The following is a 22,485-nucleotide window of genomic DNA, read 5'->3' as shown; positions in this document are numbered from 1 at the left end:
AATTGTTTTAAACTTATTTCATATGAAAATTGGATCCGTGAAGTTTACGCCGTTCGAGGAACGGATGAAAAATGTTTTAAAAAGAAAAAGTTATGCGCGTCGGAAGTTTGGAGTGCAAAACTGAAAATTCTGCAACATTCAGCATTTTTGCCAATCTGCAGATCTTGCGTACGCGACCCCCTGCACGTGACGCGACCACCCCTTTCAAGTTGGGTATCTCGCGTACGCGAGCATGGTAAAATGAGTCCTTGCGTACGTGAGCAAGGTGCTTGCGTACGCGACCCCCTGTTTTTCAGCAAATGAGTTTTTGTGTTTTAAACTTAATTTTGAACCTCTAAACACTACAAGAAAAAGTAATATTTGTAACAAAAAAAATTGTTACAAAAAATCGAAATTTTGAAACAAAAGGATTTTGTAACAAAAAAAGGGGCCATTGCAATATGTCTCGTTACAAAAAGTTTTTGTAACAAAAAATGAAACTGTTACAATTCAAAGTAATATTTTGTAACAAATTTTTCTGATACAAAAAACCAAAAGTCGTTACAAAAGTGATAACAAATTTTGATCTTCAAAACATTTTTGGTGACAATATATTTTTTCCTATCATAAAATTGTGTTACAAAATGTAACTTGATTTTGTAACATTTTTTTCTTTAGTTAGAAAAGCAAAATAATTATTTTGTAACAGCTTTTTTTAATACAAATTGCATGCATAATTTACCAAATTATTTTTTAATTAACTGATATATTAACTATTTTACTAAGCAAGTGAACATTTATATAATATGTAAAAACATACATAATTTAAACGTGCTTCATTTAACTAAAATTGTTTTAGAACAAAATAACATTAGTGAGTACATTGATTAGTTCTACAAGTTATATTTCTTGCACAAGTTCAACCAAAAGTAGTCTAACATAGATTAGTGTCTCTATGAATCAAAATATTCTTGAGCCCTCAAGGTAGCATGCTGTCACCATTTTAGCACTCCTGTAAATAAAAAAAAAACCGAAACAAAAAATTAGAAACAAGTTAAGATATAACACTAATTATAATTTTTTCCATTAACTTTTATCCAAAATATTCTGAAAAATTTTGGCATAACCTCCCTAAAACTTGGATATTTTCACCGTCTACGGTTCCATCAAAAACAACTAATTCACTACTTATTTCTCAGCCAATACATAACCAAATTTATCAAACCAAATAATAGGGACAATATTCTTGAAGTGACACAAATCAGTTTAATTTGAAGCCATATCTGTTAACTAAGGTAATGAGGTTGGAAATGGACAAAGGATGTAAAAGAAAACCAAATACACTACCCAGAGCTCAAACTCTCCTGTCAGGAAACAAAGTTGAACATGATCGAGTGAATTGAACATGAACTCTGGAATGCTAGCTTCCTTAGCATTGATACAATGAAGAAGTTACATCTTTAATCCATCTCCTCCTCCACTACAATTCCTTTTCATAGACGGATGACTCACAAGCACAAACTGTTGAGATCATAAATTGTAAGTCCAAAGATATCTTGTTCTGTCAAACAAAAGGTATACTTACCAAGTAATTATGAATAATAAATTTCTCTCCACATTTGATAGAAGTTTTTACTCATCTCCATAGTACAAGTTTTCAAAACCACTAACCAATGCAATAAATAAATAACTGTGTAAAAAACGTACATGTGAAATCACTTGAAAGTGGAAGCCACTATCAATACAGAGTGCATACCGTGTTACATGTGCAACATGTCAAGTTAATCTTCTACATAATGTTTCACATGCTCTCCTCCATTATTAGAACCAGTTAACTAATTCGAAGCATGAAAACAAATTAAATTAAACTAATGAAAGAATAAAGGCAGAGACTCATAGAGTGATTAGAGTCAACCTGAGAGATAGGAACTTAAAACACTTTAATTTGTTTTGGGAATAGGAGGGCCCGGCTTAACGTATTCCCCATGTAACACATTGCTTGCTTCCTTTCCACAAACTCTCTTTTTTCTAAGTTCAAAAGCAGAGACCAATTAAAAGTGCTTTATCAAGCGTAGAAGTAAGCTCAATTGAGTGCCCCATCCTCTCTCATCTCCAAAGTACTAGCAAACAAAGGGAACTTCTTTCATTTTTCTTTTCTTTTCTTTTTTTGGTTGTGAATTATATTCTCCACGAGATGCAATTATCTTCCACTTGGAAACATCGATATTATATAGAAACGATGTTAAATCTTCATTTCCACTAGAATCTATTTTATCACAATTTTAAATCCAAGACTTTGATTAGTGAAAACTAACATGCACCAAAAGAGTTAGTTCCACTGGTTAAGGAAACATGTTTGTTGGAATTTTTTAATTTTCAGGTATTAATATAAATTTTAGTTTTTATTGTTTAATGTTTAATATTTAGTGGAATCAGCTAATTTGTGAACGAAAGAAAAGTAATTATTGAAAAAGACTAAATAGTTTTTACAGCTCATCCAATTTCAGCAAAAAAGTTTCACGTTTTCCACAACTTGAACAGTTATAAACTTCAATTATGAATGTTTCAGGCTAACAAACAACCACAGAATTTTATAGAAAAATTTAACCAGAAACGTTAAGAAAATTAGTCAGATCACAGCTATTGAGTAACAAAAGATGTATTTGTCAATAAGAACCTGAGAAGGATGCTAGGGGAATCAAAAGAAGGAATTCATTGAGAATGTAGTTTAAAAGCATCTAAATTTAGCATAGATCTGGAATCATTTCATCACCAATTATAAAAATTTAATCGTGCAGAGTTGCTAACTTCACAAAACAAGGAAGCCCAATATTTTCTCATCTATTAATTTGTGTAAAAAGAAAAGGGAAATAAAAAGAATAAAAAATATCTCACCAGTTTCGACTGAGAGCCTCATCAGCAAGATAGCCGGTGAAGATTCAAAGACCTTATTGACATAGATGATGGGGTGATAAACCCCAATTTTGTGTTTTATATTGTGTAGAATTTGGGGGGTTTTATCAATATTTTTCACACTTATTCACAGAAATTGAATGGTTTTGTGTTCTCTTTCTAATATTGCTTCATGATAGAAAATATGCTTCTTTTGCTTTAAAAATGCCATATTTTGATCCTCTTTTATCACCATTCGATGCCGTGATATATTTGTTGAGTGATTTCAGAGTTTGTAGGGCAAGAATGGCCTAGAAAAGAGGAAGGAAGCATGCACAAGTGGAAGGAACATGAAGAATTGGGCTTTGGGAAATCAACCTCGACGCGCACGCGCACCGTACACGCACGCGTGGATGCAAGGAGTTGAGTATGGCGTGCGAAGAGTGGCGCATCCGCGTGGATTGGCGAAATCCCCATCGACGCACACGAGTGCATGACGCGCACGCGTGGATCGCAAAATTTAGGCGACGCGCATGCGTACATGACGCGTACGCGTGACGATCTGCACGTGACCTCATTAAAGAAATCGTGCCTGGCAATTTTTGAGGCTCTAGAGGCCCAAATTCAAGCTGAATCTGCATGGAAAAGACCCAAAAATTCTAGGGGAAAAGGAGGGGGGATCATTCATTACACACTTAGACATAATTTTGGCTAGTTTTCTTTGGTTCTTGTTCCTCTAGAGAGAGAAACCATTATTCTTCTCTAGATCTAGTTTAATTTGATCTTCCCTTGTTGAATTCTGAATTGGATTTTGTTGATTTCTAGTTTTGATTACTTAATTTGAATTCTCTAGTATAATTTTGTTTAGATCTTATGTTAGATTGTTGTTCTCTTGTTATTTCCCATTTTCTATTCATCTTATGAGCTTTGTGGATCTTGAATTTCTAATGATACATTGATGTTCTCCATGATTAATAATGTTGTTTGAGTAGTTCTCCTTTGATAATTGTTAGCGGGTGCTTTTAATTTCTAATTTATTTGCAATTTGAATATGTCTTTTATTAATGCATACCATGTGTTTGATGAATTGTTTCCTTTGATTATGGAGTAGTTTTCTTGACTCTTGGCCTAGGCTAAGAGAATTGGGTAAACTTGAGTCATTGGGTCTAATTGATTTGGTGATTTGAGAACCCTTAGTGGTCAAGTTGATACCCATCGACACTAATCCACTACTAAGTCAATTGGTAGTTGGATTGGGACTTATGAGTTGAGATTGATCAAGCCACTTGACGTACCTCAAGCTTAGGAGTAAACATTATGTACTTAAAGCTCTTGGAGGTAGACTTAGTGAGTTTGGTTCCTCATAATTGTCAAGATATGGTTATTAGATAAGGATGGTGACCCCAATTCCTATGCCTAGCCAAGAGTTCTCTTTATTATTCACATTTGAAAACCAAAAATTTCAATTGCATTGACTTTAGTTATAGTTACTTGTTTAGTTCTAGAGTAGAATTACATTGGATGTTATCTAGTTAAATTGAAATTGCTCTGATAAACCCCGTTTTCAGGGTGACGTCAGGATTTTTGCCAGTGAAGAATGTCATAAAAACAGTTGCGTTGTAGATATAGTCTCTAAACCGACAGAAATCCCTTCGTACAAACGTTTTGGGTGTCACAAGTAACAAACCCCTTTAAAAATTGTTAACCGAGTATTCAAACCTCGGGTCGTCTTCTCAAGGAACTGCGATGAAGTATGTTCTTATTATTGGCTATAAAGGTTGTAAGCGGGGTTTAAAAGATGAGAAACAAATAATTTGAATGATAAATAAAGTAAATGGCAATCAAAATAAATAAATACTGTAAAGCAAACTTTTGGCAAGGTAAGAGAGGTTGGAGGTCCAACGTAGTTATCTCTCTCAACTATAATGAAAGTTGAATCTAAACTCCACTTGATCAACCTGTACTAGGGCAAAGGAAAGTCAAGGGACTAATTAAATTGACCTTTGAATCCTATTTATTTCCTAAGAAAAGGTTGGGATTACTTAAGTTCAGCTCAATTAGCAAGATAACGATTATCAATTATGTTGAGTTTAATAACTGTTGAGTTACTGAATTCTTAACCAGAACCAAAAGGGAAAAAAGTAAAATTGATAGAATAATAAAAATATCCTTAGATGGGAAGCAATGGTAACTTAAATCAAAGAGAACAATCATAAACTGAAAATACCTCAATTATCATTAATTCAAATAACAGTTTGCAACATGGAAGAAATTCATAAATTCACTGATTAATTCAAGTGCTGGAATAAATAAAAGTAAAAGGAAGCTAAAACAAAGGAATGTAAAACCTGGATTGAGAGTCACTCTTAAAACAAGAAGAAATCCTAAATCCTAAAAGAGAGAGAGAGAGAGAGAAAATCTCCCTCTCAACTAAATCTAAATCATTGAAAAGTAAAATATGCGAGCTCTCTTTGAATGGATGCATTCCCACACTTTATAACCTCTGGTCTATGCTGTCTGTACTTGGATTTGGGCCAAAAGGGGCTTCAAAAATCGCTATGAGCGTTTTCTGCAATTTCTGGTGCGTGGCCTCTGTCACGCGTCCGCGTGGGTCACGCGGTCACGTCATTTGGAGCTTTTCCTTGCCACGCGGTCGCGTCAGTCGTGTGACCGCGTCATGTGCGTTCTGCTTAAGGCGCGCGGTCACGTCAGTCATGCGGCCGCATCGCTGCTGATTCGTGCTTGGCATGCGATCGCGTCATCCATGCGATCGCGTGGATACCAGTTTCCTTAAAGCTCCGTTTTGCTTTCTCCTTCCATTTTTGTATGTTTCCTTTTCCGTCCTTTAAGTCATTCTGCCTTAGAAAATCTGAAACTAATCAACACACTGATCACGACATCGAATGGAAATAAAGGTAATTAAATTAATTAATTTTAAAGCTTAGGAAACATGTTCTTCATTTACATCACATAATAAGGAAGGGAAAGTAAAACCATGTAATTAATGTGAATAGGTAGGTGAAGGATTGTATAAATCACTTAAATTAAGCACAAAAGAACTCATGAAATATGGGTTATCAACCTCCCCACACTAAAATACTAGCATGTCCTCATGCTAAATCCAAGGTAAATAATTAAGGTTAAAGTGATGGAATGTCATGCAATACAACCTAATTTAAATGCAACTACCTAAATGAATGATGCATCATGCAACTCTAATTTATTCACTCATATATAAAGCTTACATGTAGTCAAGTTATTTCACATTCTCAAGGAGTCATGTATATATATAGCCAACCCTTAAATAATAAAGCATTTTAGCAAATGAGATGGGAAAGAAAACATTGTACAAACTTGCAAAACAATTAGTAAATTTAAGCATAGATATATGTTGATGAGTTATTGAACCCTCACTGGATTTTGTGTTTACTCTCTAGTCACTCAGTGTTTATTGGGTTTATTCACTCTATTTTTCTTTTTATTCTTAATTTCTATAGCTTTGTTTTTCATCTAACCAATCAACAATTATAGAATATAGTCATACCAAAAAGTCATGAGGTCTTAATTGAGGTTGTAATGGGGTCAAGGTAAAGGTAAGGATTTATGTATAGGGTCAAGTGAGCTAATAAGTGAATCCTTAATTAGACTAAGATCTCACTTACATACATATTTAGTAAAAAAATCTCTTTACCTATTTTCCCATATTATCCCACTTATTGTTACATGCTCATGTTTCACTTTTTATTTTTTATCCCATGTGCATTGTTTTTATTTCGCATTGGGGAATTTCTTTTGTATCCCCTTTTATTTAGATGCTGAAAAATAATTTTTTTTAATGCACATGGTAATTGAATCACCTATATTTTCTCATGAGCATGCTTCCCAAATTTTATTTTTATTCCTTTTAACTTTTCTACCCTTTTGTTTCTATTACCCATGTTCCCAAAAGGTTTCCCACATTTGACTCTATTAATGATTTTCTATCTTAAGCTAACCAAGGATTCACTTGGGATTTTCTTTTGTTTTTCTGCTTAAGGCTAGTAATTTGGCTAAATAGAATAAAGGGGTTTTAAAAGGCTCAAGGGGCTAACAAGGGTGATGTAAAAGGTAGGCTAATTTGGGGTAAGTGAGCTAAAATCAAATGATGGCCTCAATCATTCTCTTGGTATGTATCTATTCTATATTCTATAATTGGACATATAGATTAAAGCAAAGGAAAGAACATCAGAATAAAAAGAAATGAAACACACAGAAATGAAATTATGGTTTGAATGCAACCATACAATTTAAGCTCAAGACTCACAGGCTATGTGTTCTCTAACTCAAGCATCATATATCATTTATATATTGTATGCAGGTTTAGTTAAAAATTTCCCTTATTCTCATAAAAAAATTATTTAGGGTAGCTTTTAAAGTTTTAATGTTCCTCCTTGATGAAATGTTGTCAGCTTAACTACATCATGTAATGCTATATATCAGGTTTGTGGATTTAAATCTGTTATGTTCAATTTCCTAGCTTACTTCCTTTTTATGTTTTTCTATTTAAACTATACTATCTTATGCTAAAAAGGGTAAACTATACTAATTAATCCATTAATAAATCAGAATTGCAAACTAAACTAAATAACTAAAATAAACTAAATGGCTAAAATATGAACTAAAGATGCAAAATGCAGAAAATAGAGTAAAAATACATAAAAGCAATGTATAAGTACTCAGAAAATAACAGTAAAAAGAAAAAGAGAAAAATACAGAAAAATATCCAAAATAAAAGAAAAAGTATATAGTGGTTCACCAAAATAAACACCAAAGATGGCGACCTCCCCACACTTAAAAGGAAGCATCGTCCTCGATGCTCAATCAAGCCGGGTGTGAAGGAGTGTCATCACTGGGAGGGATGGTAGCTGGAGTCTCGGTGGTGGTGGTGGGCTGAGGGTCTGGCTGCTGTGGAGGAGGTGCTGACTGGATCGGGATCTCAAGATCCGCAGCCTCAATCTGATGTAGGACCACTGCCTGTGGTGTGGCTGGTGCTGCCTCCTGGGGATGGGTCTCTGCCTCGGGTGCATCCGCCTCCTCCTCAGATGCCTCAGATGGTGTGTCAGGCTCGGAGGGGATGTCACCAGAGCGTATCAGCAGCTTTAGGTGCTCATAGCGCCGCTTGTTGCGACGTTCCATCTGGTCAAGTCGTCAAAACAAGCGGTGCACCAGATGATAGACGGGCTCTGTGGCAGGTGGAGGTGCAGTGGTGGTAGCAGGGGTAGGTGGTGCAGCAGTGGAGGAAGAGGGTCCAGCAGACGGTGGGGCTGACTCATCAGTAGCAGTGAATAGTGGTGGTCTGTGGCCCAAGGCTAAGAAGTTTCGGCTGTGCGAAATGATCTTCCTGCAATCCGCCGCTGGTGGTCTCTCATCGGCAGCCTCCCATGGCACTTCAGCTCGACGGCCAAGCTGTGTAACTAGATATGGAAAGGGGAGGGTGCCTCGGACGTGGACCCTGGCCATATAATGCCGAATGAAACGTGGCAGATAAAGGTCCTTACCCTCCAGCACACACCAAAGGAGTGTGATCATAGCAGCCGGGATCTCCGTCTCGTGAGTACTCAGCATCACATAATTACTCAAGATCTGATGCCATAACTGAGCCTCATCGTTTAAGTATGCTCTCTTGATCCCTCTAGGCATGGTAGTGTCCTGACCCATCTCCCAAGGAACAGTCGGGTCGAGAGCTATCCGTGCCTTTACGGCATCCCAATCAAACTGCATCTGACGCATGTCCTCCTCAGTCTTTGAATAACCATCAGGCTGATCGGACTTGGCTGGGAGCCAGAGAATGTCCTCTAAGGCCTCTTCAGTGACCAAAATTTGTTTTCCTCTCAGTTTCACTGCATCTAGGGTAGTGAGATAGTAGTTGTAGTAGAATTCCCGTACCCAAGATGAATTGACCTCTGTCAGTGTTCTTTCCAGAAAGAACCAGCCCCTTTGCTTGATTTGCTCAGTGGTGTACTGCTGAAGGGCTTCTGGAATCTTCATAGTTTGTTCCAGGTATAGATTTCTGGAGTTTGCAAAAGCCAGGTACTTCAGTTCACAGTACCGGTTTGCAAATTTGATAGGATCATTTGCAGGGAGCAGCTGGTCAGCTTTTTCCTACTGTGTGAAGTTCTTCTCCCGCCATGAAGAATCGTGCATTAGAGCAATGATGGACTGGGAGGAGTCTCCTCTCTTGCGCTTAGAAGAGGAATTGGGGGGGCTGCGCGAATGTAGGGTTTCACGTGACTGGGGGGGTTATATTTTTGAATCCACGCGGCCGCGTGGGGAACGCGGTCGCGTGGTTGGGGCGAAAATGGGAGTGACGCGATCGTGTAGGCGGCGCGATCGCATGAGAGGGGGGAAAGAGGGGTGACGCGATCGCGTGGGTCGCGTGATCGTGTCGCTGGAATTCGTGCTAAACGCACGACTCCAGCGCAGTTTTAGCGCAACTCTCTGTCTCCTTTTGGGGTGATGTGCAATTCATGTGACGCGATCGCGTGGGATTGGTATCGTGCAAGTGACGCGATCACATGAGACATGCGATCGCGTGGGCCAATTTGTGCGAAACGCACAAGGGCCGCACGATTCCAGCCTAACTTTCTGTTCGTTGGATCCTTACGCCGATATATAGATCACGCGGCCGCGTGGATCACGCGGTCGCGCGGGTGGTGTTTTTCGCAATATGACACGATCGCATGGAGCATGCGGTCGCGTCGTTCACCCTTGTTTTTATATATATGCATGAGAAATGCAGAATGCAATGATTAACATGAATGCTATGCATGATTCCAGGTTTAATAGATTAAAATGAAAAAGAAAAAAATTGAAAGCATTTAACAAGAAATAAATTGAAGAAGAAGCGACCATACCATGGTGGGTTGTCTCCCACCTAGCACTTTTAGTTAAAGTCCTTAAGTTGGACATTGGAGGAGTATCCTGTTATGGTGGCTTATGTTTAAATTCGTCCAAAAATCTCCACCAGTGCTTGGAATGCCAATAGCCTCCGGGGTCCCAAACTAGGCACGCAAAGCTTCTAAACAGCTTCAAATGTATTGTTAGGCTCCCGGGACGACGAATGTCAGGATATAGTCCAGGATTCCAAGCCTTGCTTTTAAATCCGCCTCCGTCTTGATCTACATGTCTCCATTCGGGCGGGTTAAAGAGTAGAATCTCACCTTGGTGACCAAACGTTTTCCGTGATCCATGTAATTGAGCATGATACCAATCCGTGTACTTCGAAGTGAAGCGTGGAACCTTATTGAGCCTTGTGCACCAGCTCTGAGTACGAGCCATTTCCCTTTTACTCTTAAAGCCGCAGAGAGCTCTAAGCTGGCCATCTGTTTCAAGCAAACCATATTCAAGTGAATAAGTAAAATTATAAGTTAAGGATTGTACCCACTTGAAGCTTGTATTAGGTGGTAATGGCCTTGGGATAGGTGTTTTTGGTGGTTTTGCAAGTTCCATTTCCTTGTGCTCTTTTGTGAATTCCTCCACTTCTTTGCAAAGATCTTCAATTGTATCTGTGTCCTGGTCAAAGTCTTCTATGTCTTCCTCATCACTTGAGTCATAGATTGGAGGTTGAGAGAAATCTACCTCTGCATCATCTTCATATTCACTTGGGGAAGATTCTTCGATCTCAGAGAATTCACTTGCGGATGCAAGTTCATCACTAAGAGAGTTAGACTTGTGACTATCATCATCAAGGGAATTTGCTTCTTGGATTATTCCGTCTGATTCTTCATAAACGACTTGCCTTGGAGAAATATCCTCCTTAGCATCAACTGTAGCATCCTGGACGGAGTTTTCCTCAATTCCGGATTCCCATGGAGGTTCAGCATCTCCTAGATCTTCAACCAACTCTTCTTCTTGAACAAAGTGAGCTTCTTCTAATTGTTCCAGTACAAATTCATGCTTTGTCTTGTCCACTGGAGTTTCTGGCAATTCCTTTGTGCTCTGCTCTTCATTGGGCTGTCCACATGGAGCTGTGGCTGACCCTTGTGTATTTGAGCGCCTAGAAGCCCATTGAATCATTGCTTGCCCCAGTTGTTGAATGGTTGTTTGAAATTTAATTACTGTTTCCCTTAGGCGAGCCTCTGCTTCTTGGGTTGCTGGACTTGGACATGATACAAAGGAAAGTGGTGGTGATAGGGAGCGATTTGATTGGTATTGGGGTAAGGAAGGATCTTATGGTGGCGAATGGTGAAGAGAAGCTTGTGAGTGTGGTGGTTCGAGGTTATGTTGAAAGGATGGTTTATATGCACGGGGTGGGGCTTGTTGGTAGTTACAAGGTTGTCCACCATGTCTTTCAGCTGGGTATGCACTGTAGAATGGAATTTGTCCAGGATATCTCGGAGGGTGTTGCTGCCAAAAGGGTTGATTAGATCCTCTTGGTTCCATCCATCCTTGATTGGTCTGACCTTGATGCACATTCCTACTGTAACTTCTATTTCCTTTAACAATATTAGAACTAAACTCAAAGCGAGAGGGGTGAGAGTTCATAGTAGCAAATAAAGATAAAAAGGAAAAACAAAATTAAATAAACAAGCTAAAGAAAAATATTTACAATAACCAATAATAAGGCACACGTTAGCAGTTCCCCGGCAACGGCGCCATTTTGACGTCAGGATTTTTGCCAGTGAAGAATGTCATAAAAATAGTTGCGTTGTAGATATAATCTCTAAACCGACAGAAATCCCTTCGTACAAACGTTTTGGGTATCACAAGTAACAAACCCCTTTAAAAATTGTTAACCGAGTATTCAAACCTCGGGTCGTCTTCTCAAGGAACTGCGATGAAGTATGTTCTTATTATTGGCTATAAAGGTTGTAAGCGGGGTTTAAAAGATGAGAAACAAATAATTTGAATGACAAATAAAGTAAATGGCAATCAAAATAAATAAATACTGTAAAGCAGACTTTTGGCAAGGTAAGAGAGGTTGGAGGTCCAACGTAGTTATCTCTCTCAACTATAATGAAAGTTGAATCTAAACTCCACTTGATCAACCTGTACTAGGGCAAAGGAAAGTCAAGGGACTAATTAAATTGACCTTTGAATCCTATTTATTTCCTAAGAAAAGGTTGGGATTACTTAAGTTCAGCTCAATTAGCAAGATAACGATTATCAATTATGTTGAGTTTAATAACTGTTGAGTTATTGAATTCTTAACCAGAACCAAAAGGGGAAAAAGTAAAATTGATAGAATAATAAAAATATCCTTAGATGGGAAGCAATGGTAACTTAAATCAAAGAGAACAATCATAAACTGAAAATACCTCAATTATCATTAATTCAAATAACAGTTTGCAACATGAAAGAAATTCATAAATTCACTGATTAATTCAAGTGCTGGAATAAATAAAAGTAAAAGGAAGCTAAAACAAAGGAACGTAAAACCTGGATTGAGAGTCACTCTTAAAACAAGAAGAAATCCTAAATCCTAAGAGAGAGAGAGAATCTCCCTCTCAACTAAATCTAAATCATTGAAAAGTAAAATATGCGAGCTCTCTTTGAGTGGATGCATTCCCACACTTTATAACCTCTGGTCTATGCTGTCTGTACTTGGATTTGGGCCAAAAGGGGCTTCAGAAATTGCTATGAGCGTTTTTTGCAATTTCTGGTGCGTGGCCTCTGTCACGCGTCCGCGTGGGTCACGTGGTCGCGTCATTTGGAGCTTTTTCTTGCCACGCGGTCGCATCAGTCGTGCGACCGCGTCATCTGCGTTCTGCTTAAGGCGCGCGGTTGCGTCAGTCATGCGGCCGCGTCGCTGCTGATTCGTGCTTGGCATGTGATCGCGTCATCCATGCGATCGCGTGGATACTAGTTTCCTTAAAGCTCCGTTTTGCTTTCTCCTTCCATTTTTGTATGTTTCCTTTTCCATCCTTTAAGTCATTCTGTCTTAGAAAATCTGAAACTACTCAACACACTGATCACGGCATCGAATGGAAATAAAGGTAATTAAATTAATTAATTTTAAAGCTTAGGAAACATGTTTTTCATTTACATCACATAATAAGGAAGGGAAAGTAAAACCATGTAATTAATGTGAATAAGTAGGTGAAGGATTGTATAAGTCACTCAAATTAAGCACAAAAGAACTCATGAAATATGGGTTTATCACAGGGTTTATCTTGTGATGAATTTAGAGTATTTTATCAACCTTTTCTCACATTTATTCAATGAAATAGCATGGTTTTGTGATTCTCCCTCCTTTTGTGCTTAAATGTAAAAACATGCTTTTTAGACCTTGAATTTGATAATTTTGATTTGATGGGTTGAAATCGAATTCCAACACCTAAACTCACCGGCAAGTGTACCGGGTCGCATCAAGTAGTAATTACTCACAAGAGTGAGGTCAATCCCACAGGGATTGATGGATTGAGCAATTTTAGTTAGGTAGTTAATTTAGTCAAGCAAACAAATGATGAGTTGAGTGAATTGTGATAAACAGAAGCTAAATTGCATGAAAATAAAAGGGAGAGGGAGAATTGACAGAAAACTAAAGTGCAGAAGAGTAAATTGCATGAAACTTAAAGTACAAGAAAGTAAAAGAGCTGAAACTTAAAGTGCAAGTAATGTAAATGACTGAAACTTAAATTGCAAGAAATGTAAATAGCTGAAGCCTAGATTGCAAGAATTGTAAATTTCTTGAATAGTAAAGGGATGTGGAGTGCTGGGATTTCGAATTTAACAGGTAAATGAAAAATGCAATCAATTAGAGAAGTAGAAGATGAAGTAAGTGCGGCAAATCTAAACTAGAGATGAAAAATTGCTTGAAGAACAAGATAGAGAGTAAACTCAGCTTAATTGTAAAATCTAAGAAAGAAATTCAAGATCCCAGGGGATCAATGAGACTAGAAAGTAGATCTAGATCTCAATTCCTTCCTTGATCAATAAGAAAATAATTTGCAGAAGAAATGTAAATGGAACAGCAAAGACAACTTAGATCTAATTCTTAGAACAATTGAGAAGAGAGGTAAAAGATGATTCTCCAACTTAGAATCAGTGAAGCTCTTCAATCTCAATTCAAATTCCAAGAATAGATAGCAAGAGTTGCAGATGAAATGAAAATAAAGACAGAAAGCTAAATCCAATTCCTAATCCTTAGAATTGTGCAGAAGAAACAAAGGTGAATTGCAGATCAAAGATTGAAGCAGAATTCCTTCAATCTCAATCCAAAATTTAAAAACAGAAAGTAAGAAATGCAGAAATCAAAACAAAGAGAGAGAGAACTCATATCTCAATCCCAATTCCCAAATTCAAAAATGAAAGCTAAAGTAAAAACTAAAATTGAGCTAAATGGTAAAACTAAAAATGAAAAGAAGGTCCTCTCTAAATCAAACTAAGTCCTATTTATACACTTTCTATTTTTGATCTATAGAATTTGGAGTGGGCTTTTCAAATTTGGTGAAGAGTTGAATTTAATTGATTTTTGGACCAAGGTCCCTCCCGGGGAAGCGCTCAGTTGAATGAGCAGACGTAGCGCTACATAGTCTGTTTCTTGGGCTCGTGCCTTCATAGCGTTAAGTTAACTAAACTAACGCAGTGCCTTTGCTTTGTATGTGAGGTTCCCAATTCGAACCATGGTGAATGCATTTTGTGCCCAACTCCTTCATGAAGAGTGGCGCTTAGTTAGAAGAAGTAACGTAGCGCTACTTTGCGCACAAGGTGAGGCTTCTCTTCGAACCTTTGTGGCTCCCAATTGTGCCCATTTTCCTTGCAAGTATAGCGCTCAGTGAAGTAAGGGAACTGATGGCCCCTTATTGCTTGTGCAAGGGTCCTCTCTTCGAGCCTCACTGAAGCCATTTTAGCTTATTTTCTTGCAAGTAGCGCTTCTCTTGGTTCCTCAGGTGCAAGGTTCGAACCTTGGTTGCTTCACTCCTTGGTATTGCTCCTTGATTTTCTTTTGGTTGAGGCACGATAAAGGTAAATGAGTTAACTGAGCGATCCTCATTTTGCTTGCTTCCTTGGGCACTCAGTTAACTTTTTCAACGTAGCGCCATGCCTCTTGCTCTCTTGGTCTTGGGTGATTGGCTTTCTTCACACCAGCGCTCACTTTTTGAGCGTTACGCTCACTTTTTTAGCGCTATGGCATTGGTTGTGCTTGAATGCCATGCTTTCATCCCCTTGGGCCACACTTTAATAGGCACGCTTTCTTGATTTCTTTCTTTTCTTCACCTACAAGTAATCAAAACAACCAATCAAAGCATCACCAAATTCACAAGATTTATAAATCATTTAAAAACTAACTAATTCTAGCTAAAGCCTTATGATTTTGTGTCAAATAAAGGATGGTTGATTGATTCAACAAAACCATGCAAATCCACTTCAAATCACTTACTTACAATGCAAGAAAGTGCATAAAATCTAATGAAACAAGTGAGAAATGCTTGAAAAGCTAGTATAAGATGACTTGTCATCATGATTCACCTTTGATTCCACTAGATGCCTTGATGTGTGTGCTAGTAATTTCAGGTTGAAAAGGCTTAGAATAGATCAAAGGAGTGAAGAGAAAAGCATGCAAAATGGAGAACACATAGAAAAGCCAAAGAATTGGATGAGCTCATGGACGCGCACGCGCAGTGTACGCGCACACGTGGATCGCAAAAACTCAAAGGACGCGCACACATGCTGTACGCGTACGCGTCGATGCTGGCACATGATTTTGAAGTGAAAATGTGCCCAGCGAATTCTGAGAAGCTGTGGGGCCCAATCTAACTCAACTTTGGCGCTAAAAACACTTAAAAGAGCCAAGGATTGAAGAGCAAAGGGGGGGGGGGATTCCATCATTCTACACACATTAGGATTAGTTTTAGTTAGTTTTAGAGAGAGAAGCTCTCACTTCTCTCTAGGAATTATGATTAGGTTTAGTTCAATAATCTTAGATCTAGGTTTAATTCATGTGGTCTTCTACTTCAACCTCTCAATTCTTTGTTGTTACATGTTGTTCTTCTATTTTTTTGTTGTAATTTCTTCTACTTTGGTTCCATACTTGTTGTTGATCTACTTTGTTTCTTCTATTTTCTTTCAATTCAAAAGGTAATTCATGTCAATAATGTTCCTTTTGATTGTTGTTGTTAATTCCTTGCAATAATTGTTGATAGATTTCATTCTTGTTGTCAATTTACTATGCTTTCCTTTTGTGCCTTCCAAGTGTTTGTCAAAATGCTTGAGAGGATGTTAGAATAGAATTTTATGTTCTTGGCTTGGGAAGGTAACTTAGGAATTCTTGAGTTACTAATGTCCAAGTGATTGATAGTTGATAGCCATTGACTCTAGTTCTCATTAATTCAATTAGTGAATAGCTAGGACCTATGGACTTGGATTAATATAGCTCATTTGACTTTCCTTTACTTGTTAGAGGATGACTTAATGAGATTGATCCTTTCAATTATCATAATGTGGTTAGTGATAAGGATAGAGATCCTTGACCACCAAACCTTGCCAAGACCTTTTTGTCATTTGATTTCCTTTATCATTTACTTTTCTTGTTTCCTAATCAAAACCCCAAAATATACATGTCCATGACCAATAACAAGAACACTACCCTGCAATTCTTTTGAGAGACGACCCGATGTTTAAATACTTCGGTTTATAATTTTAGGAGTTTGTACTTGTGACAAACAAATGTTTATATGAAAGCATTATTGTTGGTTTAGAAACTATACTTGCAACGAGAATTCATTTGTGAAATTCTACCATCGAAAATCCATTCATCAAAATGGCGCCGTTGCCAGGGAATTGCAATGGTGTTATGTTATTGGTTATTGTATATATGTAAATATTCTGAATATGTTTTCCTTGGTTCGTTCTTGCTAGTTTTAGGATTTCGGTTTCTTTGTTTCTTAGTTGATTTTATTTGCCTTTTCTTTTGCTATCATGAATTCTCACTTTGGCTATGAGTTTGGTTCTAATTGTGTTGTAGGAAATGTGAACTTCAATGACCACATGTGTCAAGGATGGAATCAACAAAGATGGGAGGAGCCTCAGGAAATTGATCACTCCTATTAGCCACAACCTCCGGATACTTATAGGTATAATTACCATCCTAATGCATGTCAATTCAATGGCTATGGTGAACCTTTTTGTGAAAATCAATTACCATCATCATATGCCTATGAGCCATATCCTCAACATGAACCTCAACCATACTCACAAGCCTCTCTTTACCAAGCATCTTCCTACGAATCCATATCCATCATATGACCAATCACCCATACCATATCTTTGTGACCATTATGAGCAAAAATCTTTAGAACAACCACAACCCTATCCAGATTACTACCAAGAACCACCTCAATACACACCATCTCCATACCATTATCAAGAAGAACCACATTTCTACTATGAACCCTTTCTCCAAAGTGATGAACCTTCTTATCCACCCCAACCCCCGATAGATGATTCTCTCACCTTGCTACTTCAAAGACAAGTGGACATGCAAAGGAACACCTTAGAGTTTGTGACCAATTTGACTAAGGTAGTGCATACTTTAGCCTACCAATACTTGAACACTCAAGGTGCATCCGTAGCCATATGTGAAGAATACAAAGAAGAGCAACACACGGAGGAGAGATTGAAAAGTCCAATGGAGAAGGAGGAGTTAGGTTTTGTATTGGAACAATTGGAGAAACCTACAATTATTGAAAAAAAGGAAGACATGGTTCAAAATTTGGGAGATATGGAACCACCATGGGAGCCTCAACCACCTCTGGAATATGTCAAAATTGAAGAATATGAAGAGGTTGATCAAGAGATGGACTTAATCATTAATGACTTTTTTATCAAAAATTGAATCCTCTCCCATTGGGTGTGAAATTGAAGTTATTGAAGACAACTCCAAACCAAGTAATATTGGTACCCTTGTTAAAGAAATTGACAAGCAAGAAGAAATTGAAAGGAGTTGTCAAGAGGTGGAAACAACTAAGGAAGAGCCTAAAGGAGTAGACCTCACCTTGTCTAAGTGTGGGAAGGTTCCCCTCCCCAAGCCACCTTCCAACACAACATTCAAGTGGGTAAAATTTTTATCCTTAAGCTTTACTTTCTCACTTGAATATGGTGTGATTGAAATGGATGGGCAACTTAGAGCTCTTTGCGGAATTAATAATAAGAAAGAGTTGTGTAGTGGCTGGAAGTTTGGAATTACGCTCATTAGGGTCAAAGCTCCAAAGCATAGGGACCATGATTGGATAGATGCTACTTTGTGTGGGTCTAGAAGGATAATTTGGTGTGCTCAAGAGAATTCTATGTGTCAACCACCCGGACGGAAGAATCATGACAATCAACTTGAAGATGGGTGCAAAGATAAGATATGGGACCCCTGATCGTACCTTGAAGACCAACCTTAGGACCTCATATCTTGGGTTGAACTTTACCCAAGCTTGGTGAAGACGGTTGGAATTTCTGTCAACCATTTGAGGAGCAAAGATCCTTAGAGATTCAAGGATGAGTACACACATAAGCCACCATGACAAAGAGCATCCCAAAATGTCCAACTTAAGGACTTAAAATAAAAGTACTAGGTAGGAGACATCCCACCATGGTAAACTCTTTTCATTCTCTCTTCTTTAATAAGTGATTTGAGTTGCCATTGTAGGTAGCTTTACTCTTCATTGTAGCCTTCTATCAATGTTTTGATTGTAGATGCTTGAGGTGTAAGTTTTGTTTGTTTGCTTTTGTAAATCTTTATTCATTTTTTCATTTTTATTATTGGTCTTCGGTTGTAGGTAGTGTTAGGGTGGTTTTAAGCTGTTTATAGCACTCCTGAAAAAAAAAAACCAGCAGGGATGCGTGCGCACGCTGTGCGCGCATGCGTCGATAAGGGAACACAGATCCATACATACTTTCAGAGAGTTGGGCCAACATCGCACAAACATTGAGCGTGGGGCACAAGGAGATGCACGCGTACGCACACCTGACGCGTACGCGTCGATGCGTTAACTTAGTTCCCGTACATATGACCCAAGAGTTGCGCTAACTCCAGGCCAGCATTATGCGCCCAGCCCAACTTCTCACCCACGCGGACACGTACGGTATGCGTACGCATCGACACACACTCTCCTTACTTACGCATATACGCGCTTGGCGTTTCCGCGCCCATCCCCTATTTCACCCATCCACGCAGACGCGCACAATACGTGCACGCGTGGATTCAAATCCATTAACCTCAAAGGACGCGAGAGACCCTTGCCATTTGCGTTTTCCCCCTCTCTCTCTCCCAACGTTCCACTCTCTCTCACCACCATCTCTCCTTCCAACCTCCGCCGCGACCGGCCACACTCCGGCGTCCATCGCCGCCACCGTCCAACCGCTCTCTGCTTCCCTCGGCTCTATCTTTCTTTTTCTTCTTCTCTTCCCTCCCACTGCTCGTTCTCCTTCCACCTCTGCCCAATCACCGCCGCGGCTACTCCAGCGCCGCCGGCGACCCCTACAACCTCCTCACATCACCCTTGTCTCCCCTCTCTTCCCATTCCATACCCTTCTTTTACTGCTCATCACCAACATTCTGCTCGGCCCCTGCTCTGTTTTCCTGTTTTTCGCGTACCCTCACTGCCGCCGTGAGCTCCTCTATGCCTCCGCCACTACTGGGCTACTCTCTTCCCCCTCCAATCTCCATTTTTATTTTTGCGTCTGCATCCCAGGTTCACCATACCCTGCCTCCACTGCTCTGTTTCTTACTGTTTTAATTAATTTTGGTTGTTGTTATTAGTTAGCTTCGTAGATTAATCTATTTAGCTTAGGTTAGTTAGATGTGCATGTTGTTAGGTAATTAGGTTGTGGTTAGAGGATTCTAGGCTTGATAAGTGCTCAGTTTCTGTTTATTTTCTGACTGTAAACTACTTGGTTACTATTTGGTGATGTCTATATACATATTGTTACTGCTATGCTGCGTCAATGCTGCCTTGCTGCACTTTATTTGTGAAATTGAGCTTGTTGCTGCCTGAACTTATGCTTTGATATATCATATGTGTTAATTTGCTGCTTTTCGCTTTCCGGGAATGTTCAATTTACTGCCCGAATGCTGTCCAAATTTTTGGAAATTGTTTTGGTTTTAAACTTGCTACCTAGAATTAAATTGGACAGTTTTGGAATTGAGTTTTACTCGACTCACACCAAGTTCAATTCCTAGGTCCTTTTGGTTAGCAATTCCGTGTCCATTTTGTTTCCCAAGATATGTATTGATTAAGTTGATGTGTGAACCTTCATGTGCTTTCATTTTCAGGTTAAATCAAATGCATTTTGACTCATACTGAGTTTATCACTTGATCTTGACTTGCAATTTTTGACTATGGTTCATTCTTTTGCAATAATTGGTACATTCCACTTGTGTGACACTTTTAACTCAAATTGGTTCTTAACCTGTTTTAGTTCCATAAAGTGCATATTTCACTCTCTCTATACCAATTATTACACATTTAGTGACCATGGGCATTGATTGATGATTTGCTTTTCAATTCTATGCTTTTGTGCAATATTTCATATTTCATCATCAATGACTGCATCATCCTCATGATTGTGAGCATGCTTGTTTTATATACTTCTTTGAGCTTCTCTTGGTTAAGTTCTATCATTGTCATGCCACTAATATGTCACTTAGTTTTCAAACTTTTGACCCTTTTTAACATTCTAACCTCTTTTTAGTTTCTCACTAACACTTATATTCTTTTGGGCGTGATGATTATGGTTACTTCACAAACAAGAATTCTGTTCTCATTGCATGACTTCTTGGTTGCAATTCGATTTGAATTCTGAATTTCGATTGCTTGCATTCCAAGTTTTCATTCACTTTACCTCACTTCATGAATATGTCTATCATCTTGCCTTCTGTATATGGTTAATGCTATGCTTTGTTTTCCTCTCTGTGGCTTAAGTGTTTATACCCTGTATATCTCTTTTTCAGGATGGCCGATAGAGGAAAAGACAAAGTTACTTCTAGAAAGTACAAGAAACCTCAACCCTTCACTCTCCCCCCTACTATGACTATACAAAGAACCCTCTAAATGATGAGGACAAAGCTAACTAGTAACTGCCGGCCACCGACACAAATAAGTTCCCTAACCTCTATTGCGAGCTCCGCTTTCCGACATACCGGAAGAAGAATCTAAATATAGAAAAGAAATTGGTCCTCCCAACTGATGTGAGACGAGCCATTACGACACATATTCAGGGGATGGGCATGGGCTTTATCGATAGGGATCTAGGCAGGGTGAAGTCCTCTTGGGTGAAGGAATTTTACTGTAACTTCTTTAGACACACCCTTGAGTCAGTTCACCTGCGAGGCGAGCAGGTATTGGTTACGGAGGCAGCTATTCAGGATAGACTCGGTTGTCTGCCTAGGACCGGTCCCACGGATGCCATTGAGCAGGTAGAGGTAGCCATACATTGTATGGCTTTTGACTATGATGCCCTGAGGGATGTTATTGCTATCCCGGATGCCCCTTAGGTGATGGACGCTGACAACAGAAAGCCCAAGGGGATGCATTTTGTTCATCTGACTAGGGAGGCCAGGACGTGGCAGCAGATCTTTGCCCATTACGTCATGCCGACCACCCACTTCACTGAGATTCCGATGGATATGCTGGTCCTGATCGGATGCGTTATAGAGGGGAAGGAGGTATACTTCCCTCGATTGATCAGGCGATACATGTGGTGGGCACATGTCCGTGGCTTACCTCCCTTTCCTACCTTGGTCACCACGATGATTCAGCTAGCCGGCGCCCCGTGGGAGGTAGATGATGAGACACCACCCCCGGTCCACGGAAAGGAGGAAGTGATTCCGTGGGGGGAGTGGGTGCACGAGAAGCCCCCATCTCGGCATCGCTCTAGAGCCAGAGCCAGAGCAGCAGCGACACTTGGCCTGTCCTCTTCCTCAGCCCCAGCAGCACCGACAGCACCACTACCACCAGCTTCCCAGCCGACCTATCTGTTAGTCCAGCACTTGATCCGCTTTATGGAGTGCAGTGAGCGCCACATTATGCGACGCCTGGACAGAATGGATCGGATGTTCATGGCACTAGACGTTGAGTTACCCCCTCTTTCCGAGTCTTCTGCATCAGAGGAGGAGCAGGCCGAGGAGCATGAGGCAGAGCCAGCTCAGACAGAGGCACCATCACAGACACAGGCCACTCTGGAAGTTCAGCAGCCATCTGAGGAGCCGTAGCCTGAGACCTAGCCAGATGCGACAGTTGACCCTCAGCCCCCTGAGGAGCCACAGCCTGAGACCCAGCCAGATGCGACAGTTAACCCTCACCATGAGCTCGAGCAGTAGCATCGAGGACGATGCTCCATTTTAAGTGTGGGGAGGTCATCTTCGTCGCTGTCGGTGGAGTAGCTATTTTGGATGATAAGTTCGGACAGTTATCTTTTATTTTGCGTTATTTTAGTACTTTGCACTCTATTTTGACTGCACTTTTGTTATTATTGTATATGTACTTGTTACTTTTGATAATTTTATTTTAGTTGTTACTTTTATCTTAGTGTTACATTTTGCATCTTAGTTAGTAGATATTTCATATTTTTAGTTAGATTTGCTTTATGTAGTTGTTTTAGTTTTGGTTGTGATTTGAAAATTGCGGATTATTAGAGCTTGGTTTA

The 22,485-nt window shown here is 39.2% G+C and overlaps 1 long non-coding RNA gene across 1 annotated transcript; it reads right to left on the bottom strand.

The window, feature by feature from the left end:
• On the bottom strand, positions 835-2,981 carry LOC107612005. The gene is made up of 3 exons (XR_002352587.1): positions 2,875-2,981; positions 1,327-2,099; positions 835-991 (listed from the first exon to the last, which is right to left on the bottom strand). It is a non-coding gene; the product is annotated as an uncharacterized LOC107612005 (long non-coding RNA).

This window comes from Arachis ipaensis, chromosome B08, assembly GCF_000816755.2.
Source record: "Arachis ipaensis cultivar K30076 chromosome B08, Araip1.1, whole genome shotgun sequence".
Taxonomy (NCBI): domain Eukaryota; kingdom Viridiplantae; phylum Streptophyta; class Magnoliopsida; order Fabales; family Fabaceae; genus Arachis; species Arachis ipaensis.
The sequence above is the reverse complement of the archived record's forward strand: the minus strand, read 5'-3'. Positions and strand labels throughout refer to the sequence as shown.